The 27,295-nt window shown below is 37.0% G+C and overlaps 1 pseudogene; it reads left to right on the top strand.

The window, feature by feature from the left end:
* Positions 1-3,763: 3,763 nt before the first annotated feature.
* LOC139451969 (solute carrier family 23 member 2-like) overlaps positions 3,764-27,295 on the top strand; it is a 33,140-nt pseudogene continuing 9,608 nt past the window's right edge.

Below are 27,295 nucleotides of genomic sequence, written 5' to 3'. Positions count from 1 at the left end.
CGTGAATCCCAACTCACACACTCACACGTGATATGAGTGAGATACTGTTCAAAGAGACGTGAATCCCAACTCACTCACACGTGAAGCAGTCAAGCCGGGATATGACTGACATACTGACGTGAATCCCAACTGACACACTCACACGGGATATGAGTGAGATACTGTTCAAAGAGACGTGAATCCCAACTCGGAGTCATCTGTGATTTGTTAGATGGAGAGTCATGTTCTCGAACACTTCCAAAACATCATGGTGAACACTCAAGGTGGAATGAGACTGTTCCTGGAGCAACGACGTTTCGCTGCTTATAAGTATAAGTCTTGACCCCACGGCTTGCCACACATGTGACATATCGTTATACTGTAGAGTGCACAGTCCTGATCCATGTCTTTGGTGCTGTGCTATTAGCGTTGATCCCATGAATGTCTGGAGGGTCTGATACCCACTTGCCATTCTGGAGGTAATGTAGATAAGGAATAACTTTTGAAGCACTGACTGAAAGAAAATATTCTGTCCCAAATCGAAAACAGCACCCCAAACCCTCCCCTTACACACACACGCTCACACACGCGCACACGCTCGCACACACGTTTCACATGTATATTTTTATTTCATTTGCATGAGATGCATATAGATCGTTATCGCTGTTCACGCACGAGATAAATACCATGAAATAAACTTGAAAGCAAACAAATATGTAAATGATATAGGGAAAATGCAGGCCATATCGCTTATTTATCAATAAACGTCGAACAGAGCCTAGTGTTTCTTTGTGATTCATATTGAAAGGTGTTTGCACAATGAAATATGCAGGTTCACAGCACATGATTGGTTCTCCAATCCAATGCAGTTCTGGCAAAACCACCTCACTTTTGCTAAATAGTGTGCTACATCACGTTTTGAGGTATCTGTCAGTGATCACCTCGCAACGATTAACAAACTTGGTAAGTCTGCTTTCGTCTTATACGTATACTATCAGATCAGATATATCCTTGCAGAAATAAGTACACAATTACCACAGGATCAAGCATGGAATGCATCAGACTACAATCAGCAGCATAGGAACGTATCTGTGGTGAATTTGCTATTTCTCCAAATACAGATTTGTGAAGGCGGTGCTATCCACCCTTTAATGATGATAGACGACGGAGTTCGGGATGCACTTTTTATTCAAACAGCCAAGATGAACATTACAGTCGTAACATAAATGCATGTTTGATTATACATTTTGTCTCACATGATCATGCATCTAATACTAAAGGGCAATAACAAATTCAAATTATTTTTGTTTAGAAAGACTCTGTCAACTATCCAACATCGCTACAAAATTTCTAATGTAACTGTTCTCAAATAAAAAAGAAGTATCAATTAGGTAACTCTTAGATAAATATAATGGAAATGTATTTTGTACAATTTGTCAAATGGCCTTATACAAATAAATATGTCTGTCTGACAAATAACAAATTCACGTCACATTCATCCTATTCAAATTAAATAAAAACATTAATGAACAACATAAATGAACTATATTGCCGCCAAGAAAGCCAGAATGACGACCTGAACAAGTAAAATATAGTTCACGCATAAATCAAACATATAATCATGACAAGACTAACAAGTCAAGGTATACTTAAATACATATAAATTGTAATGCATTTACACTGTAAACTGTTCGTCAATGTAATAACCATTAATTTATACAAATACAACTTTCTAAATTTACTTCCCAAATAAAAATTTACATTACTTCATAACTTATCTTTTAAACATATGTTATACACATTACCAAGCAAAACAACGAATAAGCCCCAAACCTCTGACAAACTACTCACGAAAAACAATTCAAATGTAAAAAAACTATACAAATTCACCATGTGATCACAGCATAAACGTCCTGGTAGACTCACTGGGAGAGCAAAGCAGAGTGACCAAAAGGCCACACTACCCCCTATATATAATGACTCTATCAACTAATCACATGAACACTTTAAAACCTTGTGAAAAGCATGTTGGTTGTGTTCGTGAGATACATGTCACAGCCAGAGGCACTGTTAAAGGTGTGTTTGTGAGATCTGTTCTAAAACTACAACTAAAACTACATTTGGTTGAAACCTAAAACTATATATGGTTGAATATACAATGAAATGAAATGAATTAAAACAAAACAAAACGGCTGCTTGTTTGACTCTGCTACAAGGGGGTAACCTTGCCTTAGGTATTCCATACAGTGGTACACGTTCTGTTAAAGAAGTCAGCGATCATATAGTTAAAAGGGACATATTTCGTAAGGATAAGAATTTATGGATGAACAACTTCTTTATTACAATCAAGAGCGACGTTTAGGTGTAGGTTCTAACTCCGTTATCAAGCAAGTGATTTACAGAGTGTGGTTGGCAAGTATATATACAAGTAGGAGGCAATGTTTATACAGTAGCGTAGATATTGTTATACTGGAGTAGAGAAGCCTGTTATGTACACACAAGGGTACTCCATTCTTCTGCTGCAACTACATCCACCACTTTCCATTGCTGCACCTGATGATAGACCCGCATGCTGTAACATCGATAAACAAATTGGACTTATCGTAGAGAGGGTCGCTACAGGTTTACTCATGATTTGTTTTATTAGACTTTAGATAGTCTTTAGCAGGTACATACGAGCAGCCTTGCAATTGCTACAATCACTACCCATAACAGCTTTCCCTGCAAACGTTCCCTGAGCTTCTCCTCATGACTTTAAATGCAGCCAGTGTAGTATCATTATTGAGAGAACTGATTTCTGATGGAAGTGCTTCTCTATTAGCGGAAGCTGCTTCCAAGTAGGCTGCTCTTTCGTCTTCAAAGCAATCTTTCTCAAATACACCGCCGACTGAATTCACTTTCTTCCTGCGTAAGGTTTCTATTCTCATTAGCTATATGCTTGTTGAGTTTAACTTGCTCAGCTATGTTATGAGTGATCCCCGCATTGTTTGCATTGCCTTGTTGTGTCCTCATAATACTCTAATACTGTACTGCATATATGAACTCTGTCTTCAATGGAGAACAATTAATGGTTTTCAAGATTGCATCAATTTCATCTGAAGCCTATTTAGCATGTTGTAGTGTGTCTTTGAAATTATCTTTATCTGTGGTCAAGTTCAGTGTGCACTGTTTGAAGAACCTCAGTGGTCTTTGCAGGAAGATTTGCTTGTGACCTGTCATGATCAACACGACCTAATTCATTGTGAACAAGGTTGATAACACCGTGACGCCCAGCCATTGTAGATAATGCTAGGGGTGTCGGAGTAACATAAATCATAAGATGGAGTAAGATAAATCATAAGTTGATATCTTTTTTTAAGGCATTGTAAAACTTATTCCTCGCTGTAGTCCTATAAAACTGGTTTCACCAGACTCTCCACCTGCTTCAGCTGTAGTAGTAGTAGTAGTAGTAGTAGTAGTAGTAGTAGTAGTAGTAGTAGTAGTAGTATCTCATGGGTTATCTAGATCAATATCCATTTCTTGTATGAGACATTAAAAATATTTGTTTAACATACTCATGTCTTCACCATACAGACGCAAGTTAAATCCACACTCAGCAGGAGTCAAAGCAGTTCGCCAGACTATAACTAATAATCCAAGTACCATTAATCAGAATCAGACACTTCTGGTTCACTTTCCTAATCTTCGTGCACATGATGTGATATTTCCAGGAACTGATCGACTAGCTTTCACAGTTAGTTTGACTTCTACCGATGATAACAGGGAGCTTGTTCAGAAATTTATAATGGAAACCAGGAGTACACTCAGTGGCAGTGAGGTCATTAGTATTGACGACATACAACTATTATAAGGGTCTACGGAGAAAAGTGAAAGAATGGAAAAACGTATCATTTATTATCAAGGTATTGATACTACAAGCAGTCAGAATCCATCGAGACTTCGTGTCGGTTCTGCTAGTGGTGATGATACGATAAAAAAGGATGATGCTATAGCTCATGCATTAGGTAACAGCTTATTTATTCCACTTGACTTTGAATTACTAGAGAGTCACATGCCCTACTACCAAGCATCTCTCGGTGATAGATTAGAATACAAACTCACTTTTTTCTCTACTATTCTTAGATCAAATGCCAAAGAGGTAGAGGGAGAAAGGAAAAGACATCATAAAGCTTTAGAACAGCTTGAAGCCGCACAAGCTACATGGTCTCGGAGAAGAACACAGAGGCTTTATTTTTTTATAAGTGAAGAATTTTAAGACAAAATCACTCAATACAAACGTTTAATGATATGATTTATGGCAAGCCACTTGACAAAATTGTTCCCAAGCCAATGTTACCTCAGTTTTATACACCTTCAGAGGGTCAGAATTCGAAAGGTCACTAGATAACATTCATTGTACTTGGTTGACAGCAACTGCTCTTATCAGCTATCAGATTGCATCTTGGCGATTGTTAAATTCAAACTAATGTAAAGTCCATTTATTATTGCAATCTCTCTCTCAACAGAATCTCTGGTTCAGGATGGATCTGCGAATATCACCTCATCTACCACCTGGAAGATCCGAATGAGAGAGAAGTACTTCTTCTTCTCTTTCGTCTTTTACATTATAGGCATGTTTGTAGCATGGACAGATCAGATCATAGTTATACAGAGTTTCTAAATAATACATGTAGAGAAGACCAGAAGGCATGGAAACTTGCATAATTACAATTTGAATATGCAATACATTTTGTAATTTCATAATATCGAAGTATTTCTTTTTGAATTATTAAAAACTTTGGTTTTACTTTTTTGTCTATTAAATGTGTACAGCATAGATTTTGTTACCATAATTACTCCATTGAGCTATTGTTATTCCAAACAGTATGTGTTCATTACTAAAATTAACTCTGCCTTCTGTATAGTTTCCAAGCCAATCTGAAAGTTTCATCCATATATCAGCAGCATAGTGACAATTACATAATACATGAGTAATTGTTTAAGATGGTTCATTACGTAATGAACAAATTGACGATTCATCGTTTCCAATTTTAAATAAATAACAGTTAGTACTTAAAATATTATGTATAACTTTAAATTGAAACCATTCTGACCTTGTGTACATCTTTTTGCCATAAGGTTAAAGTTTGTCCACTCTGTATCTGTATACTGTTTTTCAAGGAAATCTTCCCATTTACTGTAAGACTTATGTTTTATAAATTAAGGGTTTAATAGGGCTTCATAAAATACCTTGCTTCCCTTTTTATTTTTTATTTTTTATACATTATATGGCAGTATAAGCCTTGGCAAAATTAAGCACAATGTTTTATATTGTTATTCTGTAAATAACAGACTATTGCTAGTTTTACTCCTTGATAGATAAAAAAGTCATCATATGTAAATCATATAATTTCCCTGTGTCATGAATAAAGTCATTTATATATGTTATACCCGTTTGATGCCATTGTGGAAAATAGATAGATTCACCATCAATTTTGATTTCATTATTATACCAGACACATTTTCTCATCATATCCTCCCCAGATTGTTTAACATTATCACAACATTTCAAGTATACTCACCGCCACAGCAAAACTTTCTTCCAAAAGTTATTTTTAATGTTTGAAATAATCTGTTTGTTAATATAGGTAGCATCAGCCAGGTAAATTACATTTGCACTAGCTACATTTTCAAAAACGAGACCTGTCCACGTGAAATTATCATGAGCCAGTCCCTTAATCCAGCTTAATTTTTGTGCAGCGATAACCATTTCCACCACTGGGACACTGATGCTGCCATATAAATATGTAGTAACATAATTTTCCTTTTAACTTTGTCAGGTTTAGATCTCCAGATGAAGTGAAAACATTTTGACTGAAACTTTTCTATTACCATTTTGGGTGGGCTTGATATACTGCAAAACAGGTGATTGAGTTTGGGTAACAACAATGATTTCAGTACAACATCTCCACCCATAGGAGTCGGAGTTCTCTTTTCCCACATTTTCATTTCCTTTTCTATCTTATCAAACTTGTTTGTATAGTTTGAATTAACCATATTTTCCAAATCAACATAAAAATCTATGCCTAATAACTTAAACTGAGTTGGTGACCAAGTTGGTCAAAAATCCAGTCCTCACATATCTTATATCTTGATCTTCTTTTTTACCCTATCCATATCAACTATGGCTATTTGACCATAATATCAGATCATCGATATATCTGAAGCTTTAGTTATTGGTTAAATCCCCTTGTTTTGAATTCGCCAATTCATGCATAAGCTCCTATGCATAAAGACAACATCAGCACGGAGGGGACCACAGTTGGTTCCCATGGGGTGCCTAATTCTGGCCTATATGTCCAACCACCATATTTTACAAAGATGTTATCAATCAGGAAGTCCAGCATTTCACATATTGTTTTCTCAGTAAGTAAACTTTGAGTGAGTCTATGAATAATCCTAAACCACTAACGTAACCAAAATGTGATGGCAATTCCGAGGATTGGGCTTGACGCATCTCATCGTTTTTTTATCCGCTTAGGAATAACTGCTGTGGAACACAAAGTAAGAAATCTTCCCATAAACATATTCAAATAACGAGAAAGAACTTTGATTTGACATTTGTAATTACATGCTAATAATTACATACATCTGTTTCATGGGGCTATTCTTAGCATTTCTGGTGTATTGTCATCTTCTGTCATCCTAGCCAATCAGATCGGAGCTGGTGATTTACCCTATCCATATCAACTTGTTTTTTCAGCATTTACTCATAATTCTTTAACGTACTCATTGTGGTGTAGAGGCTTCAGATCAATCTAAACTTAAAGTAGTATCATCTGCAAATTGTGCAAGCAGAGATTTAATATTACCCACCTGTATACCTTTTACTTTGTTATTATTTCTTATAACTATTGCTAAGATTTCAGCACAAAGAATAAAGATATATGGTGATATCGACTTGAACCCCTTGAAACCTTAAAAGATGGACTAGCATATCCATTTACCAAAACATTTGATTCAATATTTTCGAAAATGTCTTTTAACCAATGTTGAATACTTGGTCCAAAATTTAAAAAGTTAGTACATTATGCATAAATTTTCTTTCCACAGAATCAAAGGCTTTTTCAAAATCAATTGATAATAAACCTGGTATTTGGTAAGATTCAGTACATTCCATTATTAAATATCTATGAAGATCCACCCAAAAGAATGTTATATATACTGCTGAAAACCCACCTGGGCCGGGGCTTTTTCAATGCTTCAAGTACCTCATCATAAGTCAATTTTCCCTCAGAAGAAAAAGATGTATGATCATCTAGTCTTGGCATATGTATCAGATCCAGGGTAACCTGATGCTGGCGTCTGGAGCTCAGTTCCTTCTGGGAGTCTCGTGAACTCTGGGGTTCCTCCTCCGGTTCATCGGTCCTCTGACAGTGGCTCCAACCGTACTTGTCCTCGGAATTACGATCTGTCGGTACATGGTACCACTGTGTGAACAACACTGGGGCATAGCCAGCTTGTAAGTAGTCAAGGAGTACTAGGGGTGACACTCTGTCGGTACATGATACCACTGTGTAAACAACACTAGCCAGCTTGTAAGTAGTCAGGGAGTACTAGGGGTTACACTCTGTCGGTACATGATACCACTGTGTAAACAACACTAGCCAGCTTGTAAGTAGTCAGGGAGTACTAGACAGAACAGACAGAACTTTATTACGCTCAGGCCGAGATCCTCGGCATATGAGGTACAAAATGACAGCAAAATACACATTATAATAGCGGATATGTGGTTAGCCGGAAGATTTTACAATTTGCATTACATATTTACAGAATTTACTAAGGTTTTTTAATACAGATATCTCTTTACAAGTGAAAAGTCTTTGAAATTTAATCATATTAGGTCTTTTAGAATATGTAGGTGGGATATACAAAATTCTTTCTTTAGTAAAATATGGACATTTAAAAATATAGTGAAATTCATCTCCAATATCATCAATAAAACACAGTTTACATTTTCTTTCACAAATAGGTATCCCATTCCATCTTCCTTTTTCAATTGGTAAGTGGTGGCATGAAGTATGAAATAAAAGTAGAGGGATAGCTTTATTTAGGGGTAGGGAAGTCAGATAATTTTCTAATTCAAACTGTGGTTTCAAGAGAGAATAGACTACACTTTTTTTTTAATTTTCCACCTCAGAGCTCCAGGTTTAGCATGATCAGTTAAAATAGAGTGAGCTGTTGCTTTGAGCCAGGAAGATGAAACAGGAGACTGTGACAACCATACATAACTTAAACCAATATTGTTTAGAACATTGTGAATACATGAAATCCAGTCATAGTTGTAAACACCTGTATTATGGATGTTATATACAATAGAGTAAATGATTGAAGATATTTTGCTGGATTTATCTGTAAGTAATTTCGACCAAAAGGCTAACATACGGGTTTTAACATCAACAGATAATGGAACTCTACCTAGTTCACCGTAAAGCATGCATAAAGGGGTACTCTTTTTAACAGGTAATAATTTTCTCATGAAACAAATATGTACATTTTCAATTTGTTTTACCATTGTGTCAAAAAGATATAATTGGCATTGAATTGATAAATTAAGGTTTCGGCTTTTACGTAGTACGAAATACATGAATTTTGTAGCCTGTTGACATAGATTAGCAATGGATGCTTTAAAAGAACACTTTTTATCAAATATAACACCAAGATATTTGTATTCAGTGACATATTCTAAAGGAACACCATGGAGATAAATATCTTTACTCATATCATTTTTATTACCACAAATATTAGAATTTTAGTTTTATCAATATTGATAGTTAATTTCCAAATTTTGCAATATGATTAAAAATGCTTGATAGCTTTTTGGAGATTCGTTTTTGAGGAAGCGAGAAGGACAGTGTCATCGGCATATAAAAGAGCAAACAATTTAATAGATAAATCTAGCATGGAATGTGTTATTTCTGAGTTAATTAACAGACCTGGACAGTCTTTGGACATTAAAAATGTTTCTAAGTCATTTAGAAACAAAGAAAGTAGAACAGGTGATAAGTTTTCCCCTTGTCTAACTCCTACAAGGCAAGGGAAAAAATCTGATTCAATGCTATGTACCTTTACACACGATTTAATACCACTATACATGGATTTCAAAATTCTGAAACATTTGCCATCTATACCTTGGCTGAACAGTTTACTCCACAAGGCAGTCCTTCTTACATTATCGAAGGCCTTTTTAAAATCAATAAAACAACAAAATAATTTCTTTTTTCTTGATTTAAATAAATCTACAAGGCATTTAAGGGTGAATATGTGATCACTTGCAGAATATTTTTTACGGAAACCAGTCTGCGCTTCGGATAAAATATTTTGGTCTTCTATAAAATTTTGGATTCTATTACTAATAATGCTTGTAAAGAGTTTGCCAAAACAACTTAAAAGACTGATTGGTCTATAATTTTCTGGATCATATTTGTCACCTTTACCTTTATAAATAGGACGAATTATACCACTGAGCCACTGCTCTGGATAAACACCATCATCTAAAATTTTGTTAAATAACCTTACATATACGGGTAGCATAATGACTTGAGTGGTTTTAATGTATTCATTAATAATTTTATCAGGGCCACATGCTTTATTATTTTTCAAATTTGCTATGGCAATCAAAATTTCATCACGTGAAATGGCACCATTCAAAACAGAGTTACAATCTTCAATGTTTATATCAAATTGATCAGTGAGATCATCAGACTCTTCATCAGGTGCATCATTTAATTTCTGAAAATACGTAAAAACTTCCTCGAGTGGTGGTAAATCTTTATCTTTATTATCAGTTTCCAAAATGATTTAGAGTCCTCTTTACGTAATTTAAATAATTCGTCCTGTATGTCAGATCTATGAAGGTTATGATATTTTGCCAAAGTGTTTTTGTAAGCCTTGCTTGCATTGATTAGCCTTCTTTTGTTTTGGACACTTTTATGTTTTTGAAATATTGATTTAGCCTGATGATATTTAGCTCTACTGATCTTACAATCACGACCAAACCAAGGCTTTTTCTGTCGCCTTTTATGTTCAAACATAGCATTGGTAGGTTGTCTAAAACCAAACACAGATTTGGCACTTTCAATAAATACATTGTTAATATTGTTTACTAGATTGTTTAGAGCTTCTTGGTCCTCGGTTGCACAGTTATCAATGTCCGAAACAATATTATCGATTTCACCCTGGCGAGAATTAATTACATCATGAAATTGAGAAGCATGTCGTTTGTCGGTAGGTGTACGTGGAGTCCGTGCTGCTGTCAGCTTCTGTCCTTGATTGACAGTTCATGTTGACGTCACACATGTTGATACTCAATGTCAAAGCACAATGGGCATCAGACAGAATAGGGTCAAAATCTAGGACACTAAAATCACATATTCTTTTCAGTAAATTCAATGAACAAATACTATAATCAACTAAGCTACAACCTTTACAAGTTGCTTTACCAATGTGTTTGTCATCGCCAAAACGACCATTTATGATAAACAGATTATTATTTCTACAAATATCAATCAATCTGTAGCCATGGTTGTTTGCCCTACCCACATCTGATGAGTGTCTATTGATGTCTATTCCAAGTGAAGAGAACAAAGATAGTACACCAGTTTCATCAAATACATCATCAGGAATTCCAATGTAATCACAAACCGTCTGTGACATTTCAATAAAATCTAATATAGTTCTTGTTCTTGCATTGAAGTCTCCCAGCAGTACAATTTCACAGTCATTTGCATATTTATTTAAATCACTATCAATGTCAACAAATAAGGAGATATTGAAATATGGGGAATTTTCTGGGGGAATATATACTGCTCCAATAAGCAAGTCTTTATCTGTTTGAAGTATATCTTTTGAAACTGTTATCCAAAGGACACACTCTGTATTAGTGTGTATACATTTGATATATTTATTCAAGAATTTTTTAGCTAAAATTGCAATACCTCCTGATCTGACTCTAGAGTCTCTGTTTCTAACATACACATCATAGCCAGGGTGACACTCTGTTGGTGCATGATAACCACTGTTAAAACAACACTAGCCAGCTTGTAAGTAGTCAGGGAGTACTAGGGTGACGCTCTGTCGATGCATGATAACCACTGTTAAAACAACGCTAGCCAGCTTGTAAGTGGTCAGGGAGTACTAGGGTGACACTCTGTTGGTGCATGATACCACTGTTAAAACAACACTAATCAGCTTGTAAGTAGTCAGGGAGTACTATGGGTGACTCTCTGTCGGTGCATGATTCCACTGTTAAAACAACACTAGCCAGCTTGTAAGTAGTCAAGGAGTACTAGGGTGACACTCTGTCGGTACATGATACCACTGTAAAAACAACACTAGCCAGCTTGTAAGCAGTCAGGGAGTACTAGAGGTGATATAAAAACAATCAAATACAAAGTTATTTTACTGAACATCTCACCTGGGATGCTCACATCCAAAACCTAACAACTAAATGCAGTAAAGACCTAAACACTCTAAGATGCCTAACTGGCTCTAACTGGGGAGCCTCCAAAGATACTCTCCTCTCTCTCTACATATCACTAATTAGATCAAAACTAGACTACGGCTGCGCCATATACAACACCCTAAACAACTCCCTATCTAAAAAACTTGACTCAATACAATATCAGGCTCTCAAACTCATTACACGCACCCAACATGGCACCTCCTACACCTCACTTCAGGCCTTAACAGGAGAAATGCCACTAAGTCTACGCAGGGAACAGCTAAGCTTAAATTTCTGGGCCGCGTCCCAATCAAACCCTCTCATCCAAAACATAATAAACCAAAACATCAGCCCTAAAAACCAAGCTCTAGCTCGTAAACACCCCTTACTTACCCCAATATCCCAAAGAATAACAAACTACCTAAATGAACACCAAATTAAAAATCTTAAACAAAACTGCAAACAATCAAATATCTTCACCCCTAAACTTAAAATACCCAAAATAGACACAACACTAGCTAGCCAAATAAATAAACAAACCGACCCAAACATAGCTAAAACTACCACACTAGCATACATACACAAAAATTGGCCAAATTGGTGTCACATTTACACGGACGGATCCTCAGATCCGACCTCCAAACACACAGGTTTCGGAGTCCATACCACACAACCAACTAAAACCACACAATCCTTCCGACTCCCAAATAACCAATCAATATTCACGGCAGAACTAATGGGCATGGCCTAAGCCCTCCACAATCAAGAATCCAAAAACCACAAAAAAATCCTAATACTTACTGACTCCCTAAGTGGACTACAAGCCCTACAAAACAAAAATACCAAAAACCGGCCTAAATTAATAAATCAAATACTTAAAAGCTCCAACGACCTAACAAAAGCAGGCAAACAAATAACCTTCTTGTGGATACCCGCCCACGTAGGAATATACGGTAATGAAAACGCCGATAAAGCAGCTAAACTATCCCTCAAAATCCCAGAAATAAGCTTAAACTTACCCATCTCAAAATCAGAAATTAAAAGTGTAAACAAACAAAAAATCACAAAAAAATGGCATAACCTATATCTAAACTCAAATAGCCAAATCAAAAGAGTGCTCAGCAAACCACTAACCAAACCAAAAATTCTCCATCCATCAAAAAAAATCGACAGAGTAATCACTAAACTCCAAACAGGACACACCAACCTAAATAACCACCTAAAAAAAATTAAAAAACACACTACAGGTAACTGCCCACACTGCAAACAACCAGAAACCCCAGAACACGCACTCATCCACTGCACACACTACCTAACACATCGAACCGCATTACAAACCACCCTCAATCTAAACAAGGCTCTCACTCTAGAAGCAATACTAAACCCACAAAATAAACTAGAAAACTTCAAGGCCTTAGGCGTATTCTTAATCAAAACGGAACTAATAAAACGCATCTAAAACCATAATAACCTACCAAATCAAAATCACATAAACAAACAATCATCCACCATACCCAGCTCCCTTAGTTCTCCTCCCCAACCCCATCGGCATCTATTCCAAATCTCAAAATTCCCAAATTCTATATAAGCAACCCCTAAAGCCCCCTCTTGGGTTGCACAGACCACCCTCGCCCCTTTCGGAAACACATTAAATGGCCTGGCCGGGCCCGTGTGCGAAATACGCATCAGTCGGAAAGCGCACGTTAAATCTCCAAAGTAAGTAAGTAAGTAAGTAAGTTATTTTACTTTGTGAAATAGCAAATGCATGATACACATAGAAAGATAGCTTCTACTTCTACTTCTCGCTTCTTTACAGTGAAATTGTTTTTGTTGTATGTTGCATATAAAATAGCACAACTAGTCACAAATAATCAACAAGTAATAACATGTTGAAGTTGTTTATATAGTATACATTCTCATTATGCCACGAGTACGTGATTTGCATAATTCCAATATAGCGTGAACAAGCAATACAATGATTCTTGTTTGAAAATACTAGCTTCCACACTTATTTTAATACACTTATTATCCGAAAGCGGCGTTCAACCTCACGCATGCACGCTTGCATGTACACAACACCATCCCACCTAGACACCCACCCAGACACCCATGCCCAGCTAATCAAGTGAGGATTAAGATACGGTCGTGGTGATTGTGATTACATCGATTACTTATATTCACGGTCGGTATCTTCACAGATCATCGGACCAATGTCCCCTAGAAAATGGCACTCCACAGGGCAGTATCCTCAGCCCCACCCTCTTCAATATAATGATAAACGATCTATTCGAGGGCCTATCCCCTAAAGTAAACACATCAAAATTCGCGGATGATGGAGCCATCTGGATCCGCACTAAAAGCATGAAAATGGCCCAAATTTACTCCAAAAATCACTTAATAAAATACAACAATGGGCTGACAAATGGGGCTTCTCCCTTAACTCAGAAAAAACAACAGGAATAGTATTCAAACATAAAAACATGAAACCCGCCTCCCCAATCCTCCAGCTAAACAATCAAACAATCAAATTTCAAAAACAAACCAAATTCTTAGGACTTATTTTCGATGAACATCTCACCTGGGATGCTCACATCCAAAACCTAACAACTAAATGCAGTAAAGACCTAAACACCCTAAGATGCCTAACTGGCTCTAACTGGGGAGCCTCCAAAGATACTCTCCTCTCTCTCTACATATCACTAATTAGATCAAAACTAGACTACGGCTGCGCCATATACAACACCCTTAACAACTCCCTATCTAAAAAACTTGACTCAATACAATATCAGGCTCTCAAACTAATTACACGCACCCAACATGGCACCTCCTACACTTCACTTCAGGCCTTAACAGGAGAGATGCCACTAAGTCTACGCAGGGAACAGCTAAGCTTAAATTTCTGGGCCGCGTCCCAATCAAACCCTCTCATCCAAAACTTAATAAACCAAAATATCAGCCCTAAAAACCAAGCTCTAGCTCGTAAACACCCCTTACTTACCCCAATATCCCAAAGAATAACAAACTACCTAAATGAACACCAAATTAAAAATCTTAAACAAAACTGCAAACAATCAAATATCTTCACCCCTAAACTTAAAATACCCAAAACACAACACTAGCTAGCCAAATAAATAAACAAACCGACCCAAACATAGCTAAAACTACCACACTAGCATACATACACGAAAATTGGCCAAATTGGTGTCACATTTACACGGACGGATCCTCAGATCCGACCTCCAAACACACAGGTTTCGGAGTCCATACCACACAACCAACTAAAACCACACAATCCTTCCGACTCCCAAATAACCAATCAATATTCACGGCAGAACTAATGGGCATGGCCTAAGCCCTCCACAATCAAGAATCCAAAAACCACAAAAAAATCCTAATACTTACCGACTCCCTAAGTGGACTGCAAGCCCTACAAAACAAAAATACCAAAAACCGGCCTAAATTAATAAATCAAATACTTAAAAGCTCCAACGACCTAACTAAGGCAGGCAAACAAATAACCTTCTTGTGGATCCCCGCCCACGTAGGAATACACGGTAATGAAAACGCCGATAAAGCAGCTAAACTATCCCTCAAAATCCCAGAAATAAGCTTAAACTTACCCATCTCAAAATCAGAAATTAAAAGTGTAAACAAACAAAAAATCACAAAAAAATGGCATAACCTATATCTAAACTCAAATAGCCAAATCAAAAGAGTGCTCAGCAAACCACTAACCAAACCAAAAATTCTCCATCCATCAAAAAAAATCGACAGAGTAATCACTAAACTCCAAACAGGACACACCAACCTAAATAACCACCTAAAAAAAATTAAAAAACACACTACAGGTAACTGCCCACACTGCAAACAACCAGAAACCCCAGAACACGCACTCATCCACTGCACACACTACCTAACACATCGAACCGCATTACAAACCACCCTCAATCTAAACAAGGCTCTCACTCTAGAAGCAATACTAAACCCACAAAATAAACTAGAAAACTTCAAGGCCTTAGGCGTATTCTTAATCAAAACGGAACTAATAAAACGCATCTAAAACCATAATAACCTACCAAATCAAAATCACATAAACAAACAATCATCCACCATACCCAGCTCCCTTAGTTCTCCTCCCCAACCCCATCGGCATCTATTCCAAATCTCAAAATTCCCAAATTCTATATAAGCAACCCCTAAAGCCCCCTCTTGGGTTGCACAGACCACCCTCGCCCCTTTCGGAAACACATTAAATGGCCTGGCCGGGCCCGTGTGCGAAATACGCATCAGTCGGAAAGCGCACGTTAAATCTCCAAAGTAAGTAAGTAAGTAAGTAAGTTATTTTACTTTGTGAAATAGCAAATGCATGATACACATAGAAAGATAGCTTCTACTTCTACTTCTCGCTTCTTTACAGTGAAATTGTTTTTGTTGTATGTTGCATATAAAATAGCACAACTAGTCACAAATAATCAACAAGTAATAACATGTTGAAGTTGTTTATATAGTATACATTCTCATTATGCCACGAGTACGTGATTTGCATAATTCCAATATAGCGTGAACAAGCAATACAATGATTCTTGTTTGAAAATACTAGCTTCCACACTTATTTTAATACACTTATTATCCGAAAGCGGCGTTCAACCTCACGCATGCACGCTTGCATGTACACAACACCATCCCACCTAGACACCCACCCAGACACCCATGCCCAGCTAATCAAGTGAGGATTAAGATACGGTCGTGGTGATTGTGATTACATCGATTACTTATATTCACGGTCGGTATCTTCACAGATCATCGGACCAATGTCCCCTAGAAAATGGCACTCCACAGGGCAGTATCCTCAGCCCCACCCTCTTCAATATAATGATAAACGATCTATTCGAGGGCCTATCCCCTAAAGTAAACACATCAAAATTCGCGGATGATGGAGCCATCTGGATCCGCACTAAAAGCATGAAAATGGCCCAAATTTACTCCAAAAATCACTTAATAAAATACAACAATGGGCTGACAAATGGGGCTTCTCCCTTAACTCAGAAAAAACAACAGGAATAGTATTCAAACATAAAAACATGAAACCCGCCTCCCCAATCCTCCAGCTAAACAATCAAACAATCAAATTTCAAAAACAAACCAAATTCTTAGGACTTATTTTCGATGAACATCTCACCTGGGATGCTCACATCCAAAACCTAACAACTAAATGCAGTAAAGACCTAAACACCCTAAGCCTAAACAGCCTAACTGGCTCTAACTGGGGAGCCTCCAAAGATACTCTCCTCTCTCTCTACATATCACTAATTAGATCAAAACTAGACTACGGCTGCGCCATATACAACACCCTTAACAACTCCCTATCTAAAAAACTTGACTCAATACAATATCAGGCTCTCAAACTAATTACACGCACCCAACATGGCACCTCCTACACTTCACTTCAGGCCTTAACAGGAGAGATGCCACTAAGTCTACGCAGGGAACAGCTAAGCTTAAATTTCTGGGCCGCGTCCCAATCAAACCCTCTCATCCAAAACTTAATAAACCAAAATATCAGCCCTAAAAACCAAGCTCTAGCTCGTAAACACCCCTTACTTACCCCAATATCCCAAAGAATAACAAACTACCTAAATGAACACCAAATTAAAAATCTTAAACAAAACTGCAAACAATCAAATATCTTCACCCCTAAACTTAAAATACCCAAAACACAACACTAGCTAGCCAAATAAATAAACAAACCGACCCAAACATAGCTAAAACTACCACACTAGCATACATACACGAAAATTGGCCAAATTGGTGTCACATTTACACGGACGGATCCTCAGATCCGACCTCCAAACACACAGGTTTCGGAGTCCATACCACACAACCAACTAAAACCACACAATCCTTCCGACTCCCAAATAACCAATCAATATTCACGGCAGAACTAATGGGCATGGCCTAAGCCCTCCACAATCAAGAATCCAAAAACCACAAAAAAATCCTAATACTTACCGACTCCCTAAGTGGACTGCAAGCCCTCCAAAACAAAAATACCAAAAACCGGCCTAAATTAATAAATCAAATACTTAAAAGCTCCAACGACCTAACTAAGGCAGGCAAACAAATAACCTTCTTGTGGATCCCCGCCCACGTAGGAATACACGGTAATGAAAACGCCGATAAAGCAGCTAAACTATCCCTCAAAATCCCAGAAATAAGCTTAAACTTACCCATCTCAAAATCAGAAATTAAAAGTGTAAACAAGCAAAAAATCACAAAAAATGGCATAACCTTTATCTAAACTCAAATAGCCAAATCAAAAAAGTGCTCAGCAAACCACTAACCAAACCAAAAATTCTCCATCCATCAAAAAAAATCGACAGAGTAATCACTAAACTCCAAACAGGACACACCAACCTAAATAACCACCTAAAAAAATTTAAAAAAACACACTACTGGTAACTGCCCACATTGCAAACAACTTGAAACCCCAGAACACGCACTCATCCACTGCACACATGGTACACTACCTCACACATCGAACCGCATTACAAACCACCCTCAATCTAAACAAGGCTCTCACTCTAGAAGCAATACTAAACCCACAAAATAAACTAGAAAACTTCAAGGCCTTAGGCGTATTCTTAATCAAAACGGAACTAATAAAACGCATCTAAAACCATAATAACCTACCAAATCAAAATCACATAAACAAACAAACATCCACCATACCCAGCTCCCTTAGTTCTCCTCCCCAACCCCATCGGCATCTATTCCAAATCTCAAAATTCCCAAATTATATATAAGCAACCCCTAAAGCCCCCTCTTAGGGTTGCACAGACCACCTTCACCCCTTTCGGAAACACATTAAATGGCCTGGCCGGGCCCGTGTGCGAAATACGCATCAGTCGGAAAGCGCACGTTAAATCTCCAAAGTAAGTAAGTAAGTAAGTCTTCACAGATCGATCTTGCTCATGTTCGGGTTTTCCATCTTTCTGGCGAACGTCAAACTTCCCTTTCCTGGGTGCAGCAGGGAGAAGAAGTGTCACGTGACTCACTATCCGATATTTCAGCAGAATGCAGTGAGTATTTAACTGATGACACAGATTGCCTTTTCACTCGCTTGAATTTCACGAGATATACGAACCCATTTTATAAGCATTATGTAGTGCATTCGTCAATTAACCCCTCAATGTTTCTAAATTGTGATCAAACAATGGTAAATCCCATGACCATATTTTTAGATTAGGACCAAACAATGGTAAATCCCATATCAACAGATTGAGTCTATTTATTGATTGAAGTAAAAGCAAACCATTCGTGAAGTTTATGCTTGTCTCTGTCTTCAGGTGGTTCTAGCTATCGGGGTGACTTGGTGTTTGTGTCATGTGCTAACTGTCACAGATGTGTTGTCCAGCAACTCAACTAGCCATGGTCACATGGCCAGAACTGACGTCCGAACAAGTGTCCTCCACGATGCTCCTTGGTGGTATTTCCCACTGCCATGTAAGCACGAGTAAAATCATGGCTCTTCGACGTCATTATGCTGTACAATATTGAAATATGAAATGTACATTATCCAGTCCTTATTTCAAGATTGATTGGATCATTTTGTTTAATTACTCCAGCTATATGACAAATATGTGTAGATGTATGTGCAAAATAGTACATAAATAATGACAATGTAACATTTAAGAGCAAAGCATCACGTGATCTTCCACCCACCCATCCCCGACACCCCACCTTGCCAACCCGGGCGGGATACACTTAAAATTCTTTACGTTTATTCATTTTGTGATGGACACTTTTGGCCAACATTTACACTGCAAACACGAAAACGTCGTTTTTTCCCGTATATGCTCATTGGACGGAAAAACGACTAAAAATTCATTAAAATTGATTAATTGGTCAGCGTCTAGAAAGTGTCCAGAAAAGGGTCGAGTTTTTCAAGCGTAAAATGGACGGAAAAACGATGCTTTTTGCTCCGCCTTGTACAACTGTTAACGGCCAATCAGATGGCGCTGGTCCCCCGACGCACGTGATGTCCAAGGCTTCCTTTCCGAAGCTTTAGGTTTCGTATTTCTGGCATGCCTTGCTCTAGTATCTGTCGCGCGCAGTGCAGCGAGATTTGCTGATAAGCTAGTTTTAGGATATGTTACATGTTAATGGAATTCAGACACGCGCCAAGAAGTCAAACCAAACAATGTTACTAAGTTTATTGTGGTAACGGCTATGTACAGTTACCTTTATCGGATAATGGGTTGTGTTTCATTTGGTTATAACAATAACTAATTTTTTAATGTGAAGTTTACAAGATATACGACTTGGGCGCGAGGTCGGTCACATGACGTTCTTCACGTGACTGTATTCTTGAAAAGGCGTAAACACTGACTACTTCCACATTCCTGGGGAAAATCCTTGGAATTCCCTGGTACGAATTCAAACAGAAGCGTGGTTGCAAGCCCATTTAAGGATACCCTCGCTGCAACCCATCCCAGAGAGAAAAAACACGAAAATAAATCCAAACTGTCGCAGTGACAATTTACAGAAATCTATGAATTTACCTTAGTATCTATTTGACACATCTTCACAATCACCTTTCAATGATCGGCCAATTGATCAGTGATGCCAAAGGCTTGAAATAGCCACAGGTTAATTAACAACTTCGAAAATATCTCCCGTCCCGTTTATCGTGTCGGCCATTTTGACGTATTGTACTTGATGTAAATGTATTACGACGCTCTGTCATTGTAATTGACTTACTTACTGAGGTAATTCTGCAAAAGATCTTCTCATCTAATGAGGATATTGTTTGGAATATATTTCTTGTAAACCTACTAAAACATATGTTCCTCGCTTTGGGGGGAACTATTTTATTCCGGGGTGGCCCATTAAATCTAGTAGTAAGTCAAAGCACCATGCGTGATTTGTTATTTTATGTGTTTAAATTACGATTTGGGGCGTTAATAAAATACACTGACGCAAGTATATTCTATTCAAATCAGTTGGATAATTGAATATGCTTTCTTTTACATATTACATAACATCACTGCACAAAATATGAACAGTTGCAGTAACACACTACGGTAATCGCATTAAACATCATTTTCAACTGTACAGTATTTCAGTATTTCAGTTATCTCATGGTGTATCAGACTGATGTGGGATAAAAATCCGAAGTGGTTCAGGTCATCCAATGGGTGTTCGGGAAAAGGTGAGCGTATCCTGCCACACAAGTGGCACCCGTCACAAAACATGCAAGGACAAGTCAATTGTTCACCTGAACAAAGCACGGAAACACACAATGATGCCCGTCCTCAGTTTTACCGAGCATGTAAATTATTTTGTCCGTCAAAAACATGGACGAGTATAAACAATATGTTCATTCACGTAATACATGTCATACATTTGACAAAATGTATTGACTCGGAGCATTATTGTTAATCACAGCGTATGCAGTTGAACTCATCACCCATCCCATTATTGATAACCCTTCTTGAAGATCTATGAAATCAGAAGCTGCAACACTCTATCTTTTAACTGGCATGTCAGACTTCTATTTCATTACTCAGTTTTATTTGCACGGATTACTATGGAAGGGACATTGTCTCGTTGTCGCATTGTCGCATTGACGCCTTTACAAAAACAAGCAAAACGTGTCAAAATTAACAAAAGCGCGACAATTGGCCATTTTTCGCATTGTCGCGTGTTCGCATTGTCGCTCTTTGATAATCCTTTTCTTTATTTTACAAAAGGGCGACGATGCCGTAACGCGACATTTTCAAGGTCAAAATATGTCTCGTTGTCGCATTGTCGCCCCATCACAAATGTGTATAAAAGGCGTAAAGTTCAGTTATTGTTACAGTTAGGAAGTTCAACCTGATAAATGTACGTCTTGAAATGAAAACACAAGTCCGTCCGCGAGTCCATAACGTTTTATTGTGAGCTCTTCTCTAAAAGTGCTTAGTGTTCAACTCCCAGTTCCAAACACGTAGTACCTCCTCAATAATCCACATACCTCCAGTGCAGTGGTCTTCCGGAAGATCTTACTCTTGACCGTATTAGACAACTGACGAGTGCACGCCTGACCTGTGACCTCGTTGCAACCCTCGTGATGTGTTTGCCGAAGGGAGAGGTGTAGGAAATGTGTGCTCCAGCCCAGCGCAGAGCTCGCGACACACTGTATACTGATGTATACAGTATATTGCAGTTGATATACTGCGGACATGTTACAACTTTCAAGATTCAAGATTCAATTTGCATATATTTCATATACAACAGACCGCCGTCATATATCACTGGAATACTGCTGAGAGCGGCGTTAAAAGAAATTGTTTTCATAATGGAGCGCTGCAGTCATTTAAAATAGAACCGTACACATATGTACATGTAGTACCAACTCACTCTATTTGTTTCGAATATTCAGCAGAAAATATATCATTAACCAGGTCTTTGGGAAAAGATATCAAATTTTTATAAGCAGCCACATAGGGATGACAAAGGACCCCTCGCTGATTAGGTTCTTGTTTACTTAAGAGCAGAGTTTGCCATGTTAGATGATATAACCAAAATCCAGGCGCTCCGGCGGGGGGCAAGCTGGTCTTGTTAGTGTATGGTATGAGCTGTGACGTTGACCCAAGAGAATAATGTAAAACATGAGACCAACTCAAGTCTATAATGATTGGGAAAGTCTAGATTTCCACAGCTCTAGCCTGAAATTAAGAATTATTCTATGCTCCATTTTAATTGTATTATTTTCATTTTGTAGACATGGATGGACCAACCAGGAAAGAAATTGATGGAATATTAATATCACATGTTACCACTGATCCAGTTAAATTCATCACACAATAATACATTAGTATTTGACATTACGGCCTTTGATTATTAGGGCATGATCATGTACATGTTCATTGTAGTAATGTACATACTAGTCAACTTGATTATAATTTTTATCAAAGTGTAGCGCGGCATCAACGATTACTTTATGATATCCTCACTTGTCATCGATGTATTGACATCGAACAATGGACGGCAATTCGAAATTCTTATGGATAGCTTCAATAGGGACAGCGCCGGTGTCAGTACTATTTTCCTAGTTAAAATAAGTATCTACAAAATATAATCTGAAGCAGACAAGAACAATATTTTTTTTTTATTAATGCTTACTTTCATGGATAGAATTAAGGCAATCTAGGCTTGCCAAATCGTTCTAGACTTGAGCTGGATTCCTTTTAAATTTATTCTGTATGGTCTGGGAGACGAACGGGCGTCAGTATCGCATGGAGAACTGGGACAGCCTTAATCAGTGTAATCGGATATGTTGTGGAGTTTCGGTTTTGGGCTGTTTGCTGAATATATAGAATTGCGAGTTATGTATACTCTGTATTCTTTCGTCATGGTAGCATATATATTTTCTATGTTGCTTTTTGAATTATACACAAATAATGAGAACTACAATGTAAGCCTCTCTCTGGAGATATGCAATAATACTACTGAAGGGCATATTTGAAAAATGGGACTTCTCGACAAATATTTCTTTCTTAAATACTACCCGTTACAGGTATTCTGATCATTATATCATACTTTGTACAGTTTAAAAGTCAAATAATGGCAAATTGTGTAACTTTCTACATTTTGAATTAATTATATTTTCTGAAATAAAACCTTAGCATCAGATAGTGATATACACGAATATGATCTATACTATTATAAATGAATTATCAATTTCGTATTATGAATTAGATAAACAGAAATATGATAGTAAAACAAATTATTTTAATCTATTCTTGTGAGTAGGTAACGAGAGATCTAGGCAACGCACTAACGTAGCCATTTATGAAAAATGAAATATTAAAAGTTTAGGGGTTTGAACATGCACATTGAATGACAGGGAAGAAAGCAACGCAATAATTTAATTATGAATCAAATTATGTTATAAAAATAACAGAATATTTAGAAAATATAAGTTTAATTTCTCATTGTTGGAAGGTGTTTAATAATTATATAGATTTTGTTTGATTGTTTGTTGTTTAACGCCGCACTCAGCAATATACCAGCTCTATGACGGTGGTTCGTAAATAATCCAGTCTGGACCAAACATTTAGTCATTATCATCAAGAGCACCGATCTACGCATTTGGGATACGATGACATGCATCAACCAAGTCAGCGAGCCAAGTCGCCTTCGTAGAAGCATGGGTTGTTGAATGCCTATTCTAACCCGCATCTTCACGGGTATTTTTTTAAATAATAAAGTACAATGAAATTCTTTTTTTTATCCATAATAAGTGTGTATAAGTAGATGGATAATATGTCCATACACGCCAAGTAAATGGTATATGCATTAATTTAAATGCAAATGATTCAATGATGAGTTCTTTCACAAGTCCATATTTCAAGACATGTATTTGATATTCATAATAAATCCACAAAAGCTACACAATGGCAACAAAACAGTACCAGCATCACAGATACCAATAATACATGAGATACATATAATTACTTTAAAGTTAAAACATGTATCTAAATAGAAAATTAGAAGGATGCACTTCCGACATTTATCGTATTTTGTTTTCGTTTGGAGAGAGAAGTTGTGATTGGTATCTGATGGGTGCAAACAGGTGTTCCCTTCCGCCCAGGCCTTGCGGCAATGCAATAGCCCAAAATGAAACAAGCCTTGTTCAAAAGGTTCAGATTCAAAATTCTATCCCACTTGGGCTCCTTTTAAATTTAAATATAATTTCTCGTGTCGATATGTGTCAGAAGAAATGAAATATTACAGCACTGGTGAACAGGTTATATGCGCATGTCAGCGTCGATCCTATAATATCCTTTTTTGCAAAATACATATATACTGATGAATTAAGGTAGTAATACTACGCAAATATATGTCCAGATGCATACATCAGTATCATCTCGTGATCTTAATTCGTGCTTTGAGCCCTTTTTCTACCGGAGATTCTGGGGTCAACATCACACCAGAAAGTCAGGTCCAAATTCAAGTCATAATTTCATGGTCCGTCTTGTATGTTGGAAACCAATATCGCAATATGGCTAAATATTGCTGAACGTGGGATTAACCCGATTACTCACATAATTATTCCATTTTCTACAGTCATCTACGAACACTATCTTTAAGGAGGTATATCTGTATCATCCAAATGTCCATACATATATGTCCAAATTTATATGTATAAAGCAAGTCGTCCTGCACTCTTCCTTAAAAGATAAATGTTAAGCATTTCCTCTGTATGGATTTATAAAATGTAATATCGTTTTAATGTAATGCTGATGCAGTAAACGTACCACAGACCTAATGCTAGAATAACATCTAATTTCTGAAATGAACATATTTTACAGAAAAAAACAGTTGTTTAAACAATACTTATAAAATATAAGAACAAGGAGCCAAGAGCCAAATATTGGGCTGTGTTGGACATATTTGTTTCGGGGTCTTATGACAGACAAACCTGATGCCTTTAAGTATAAAGATAAGTAAGTAAAGATGTTGTACATATTCAAATATGTTCGTGATTAACCCAAATTTGAAAAATATTGAAAGATGAGTGGTAACTATTTATGCCATTATTTCAAATTAGAATGAGAACACATCAGGAAAGCATGGTACTTTAATATACGTATCTTGTTAACCCAATATTCTTTTTTAAGTAAGAGCAGCATGTATATCGAGAGTATAGGTTTGGTGCGTGACTTATCACACAGTACTTTCAGAAAGTGTGCATATTCTGTTTATCGGCAATAAATAACATAAGACGATTCATACGGGTAAATACGATTTACTTCAGAACTAGTATAGATTATTTAAGGTTAGGGGGAAATGTATGTAATTAACAGAACTTTGGCCGGGTTTGAAGGATTTGGGTCCTGGCTTGGGCTTTGTGTTGGACGTGTAGACGGCATTTCCAGGTTTGACGTATCAATGACAAAAATGATATCAGATGCAATTCTCTGCCTTTTCGGGTGAACGATTGGCTTGCCTTTGGATGTGTTTGTGGCGGGTGCAACTAGTGGATCGGAATGAGCTCGCGTTTTTGCGAGCATCCAATGTCATCATTTATTATGATGAATCATGAAACATGCTCCTGATGTTGCCGCAATGGTGCAGTTGGCGCTACTTTAATTTTGGCAAGGGTTTCTCATGATAATGGAAATGCTTATGTCGCTTTTGTTGACCGATAAACATGAAAAGATATAATGTTAGTGTATATGGTCATGTTATTAAGAAACAAACGACGAGTGGGAGTTGTTTATTGTACGATAAACAACGACCGAGACTCGTTTATTTCTATATGAGATATCAACATTACGTACAGCCTCTTTTAGGGTGTTAAATTAGGAAAAAATACACGCTTTACAATATTTACCCGTACTTAAATAATGATGATTCCTTGAATAGAATCCGACAGCGGCCATGCTAGATAAATCCATTTTAGGATTTGAGTTTGGTCCCGCATATTCTCACAATTTTCTCGTCAATCATCTGTACCTTTTCTCCCAATACCGATTGTCATATCACTCTCATTTTCGGATTCTCCAGTAAAATTTATTGGGAACAACTCACTAGACACATACCTCTCAAAAATAAGGTCAAATTTACAAATTTTACTTTTCAAGTTGCGAGTGCATGTTCGAATCTCAATAAATGACGTCATGATAGAACAATGTTTTATCGTGAAATAAATATCGCTTCCTTCTTTGTTCTTTGTGATTTATCGCGTAGCTATCTTATATCATCAAATGCCAATTTCTAATTGCTTTATCATGACGTATCCGTGTCATGTAGCAATAACATACACAAATATCGTTGACTTCGACGTTAAAAATTGTGTCATGAAATATGATTATCCTCTTGTGTGCAATATTTCTGGTTGATAAATCTAACATATTCTTACTTTAAGAATAGCGACTATACATTATTATATATCCCTTATCAGGTCTCTGTAACATTTGCAAAATGATACAAATATAAAAATACAACTGAACCTAAATGTAATGTTTTAATATCCTTACGTTGCTGAGTGCAGCATTTAACAATAAACAAACAAAACATAATATCTTTAAGAATTATGTTAACAATTCCGATGCTAAAAATAATCTCATAATCTCCATACCTCTTTCTCTCTATGAAAACATAATAACTTTTTTTTAATGATCTGAAGGAATAATAATGGCAATACTATCATAATTATCATCATTATTTATGTTACTTATCCTCAAGTGAAGTAGTCCTCCACACTATACATTTAGTGAAGAAGCCCATGAACATATGAACTATGTAACATACATTCATGGAAATTAGATGAACAGTTGAAGTTAGCAAATGATATTATTCGGTCGAACGTCTATCAGCCATCTATTCTATTCATGAAGAACATTTCACGTGGGACCAACAGAGGGAATTATGACTATCGACTTGCTAATTATTTTTTATATTCATGCCAGCTCAAACGATCTATTGGCTTGATTTATTGTTATGGTATCCACAAAATAAGTAGGATCCGATTTTTTCCGTTTTTGTTGAAATAAAACTGAATAATATTTGCTGTTTACATATCAAAGTTTGCCAAATTGGTACAAAATGTTTTCCCACAGCAAGGCCACGTATCCCCAACATATTGTGCTAGGCACAGTATCACTGGACTGAGGGAGGGCGGTATTCCTCCTTGTGGGTCACCTGCTTGGCAATATGGGACAGGAAAACTGCAGGGGGTGAGGGCAGTTAAGTTGATGGTACAGACAGATAAGAGAGATCATTTTACAAATGTGAAACCTCAGTCCACAAAGGAAGAGGCGAAAGCTGAAACTTGGTGAGGTT

Source organism: Haliotis cracherodii, unplaced genomic scaffold (assembly GCF_022045235.1).
Source record: "Haliotis cracherodii isolate W230 unplaced genomic scaffold, xgHalCrac1.p SCAF_9, whole genome shotgun sequence".
Lineage (NCBI taxonomy): Eukaryota > Metazoa > Mollusca > Gastropoda > Lepetellida > Haliotidae > Haliotis > Haliotis cracherodii.
This window is presented reverse-complemented; position numbering and strand designations above follow the sequence as displayed.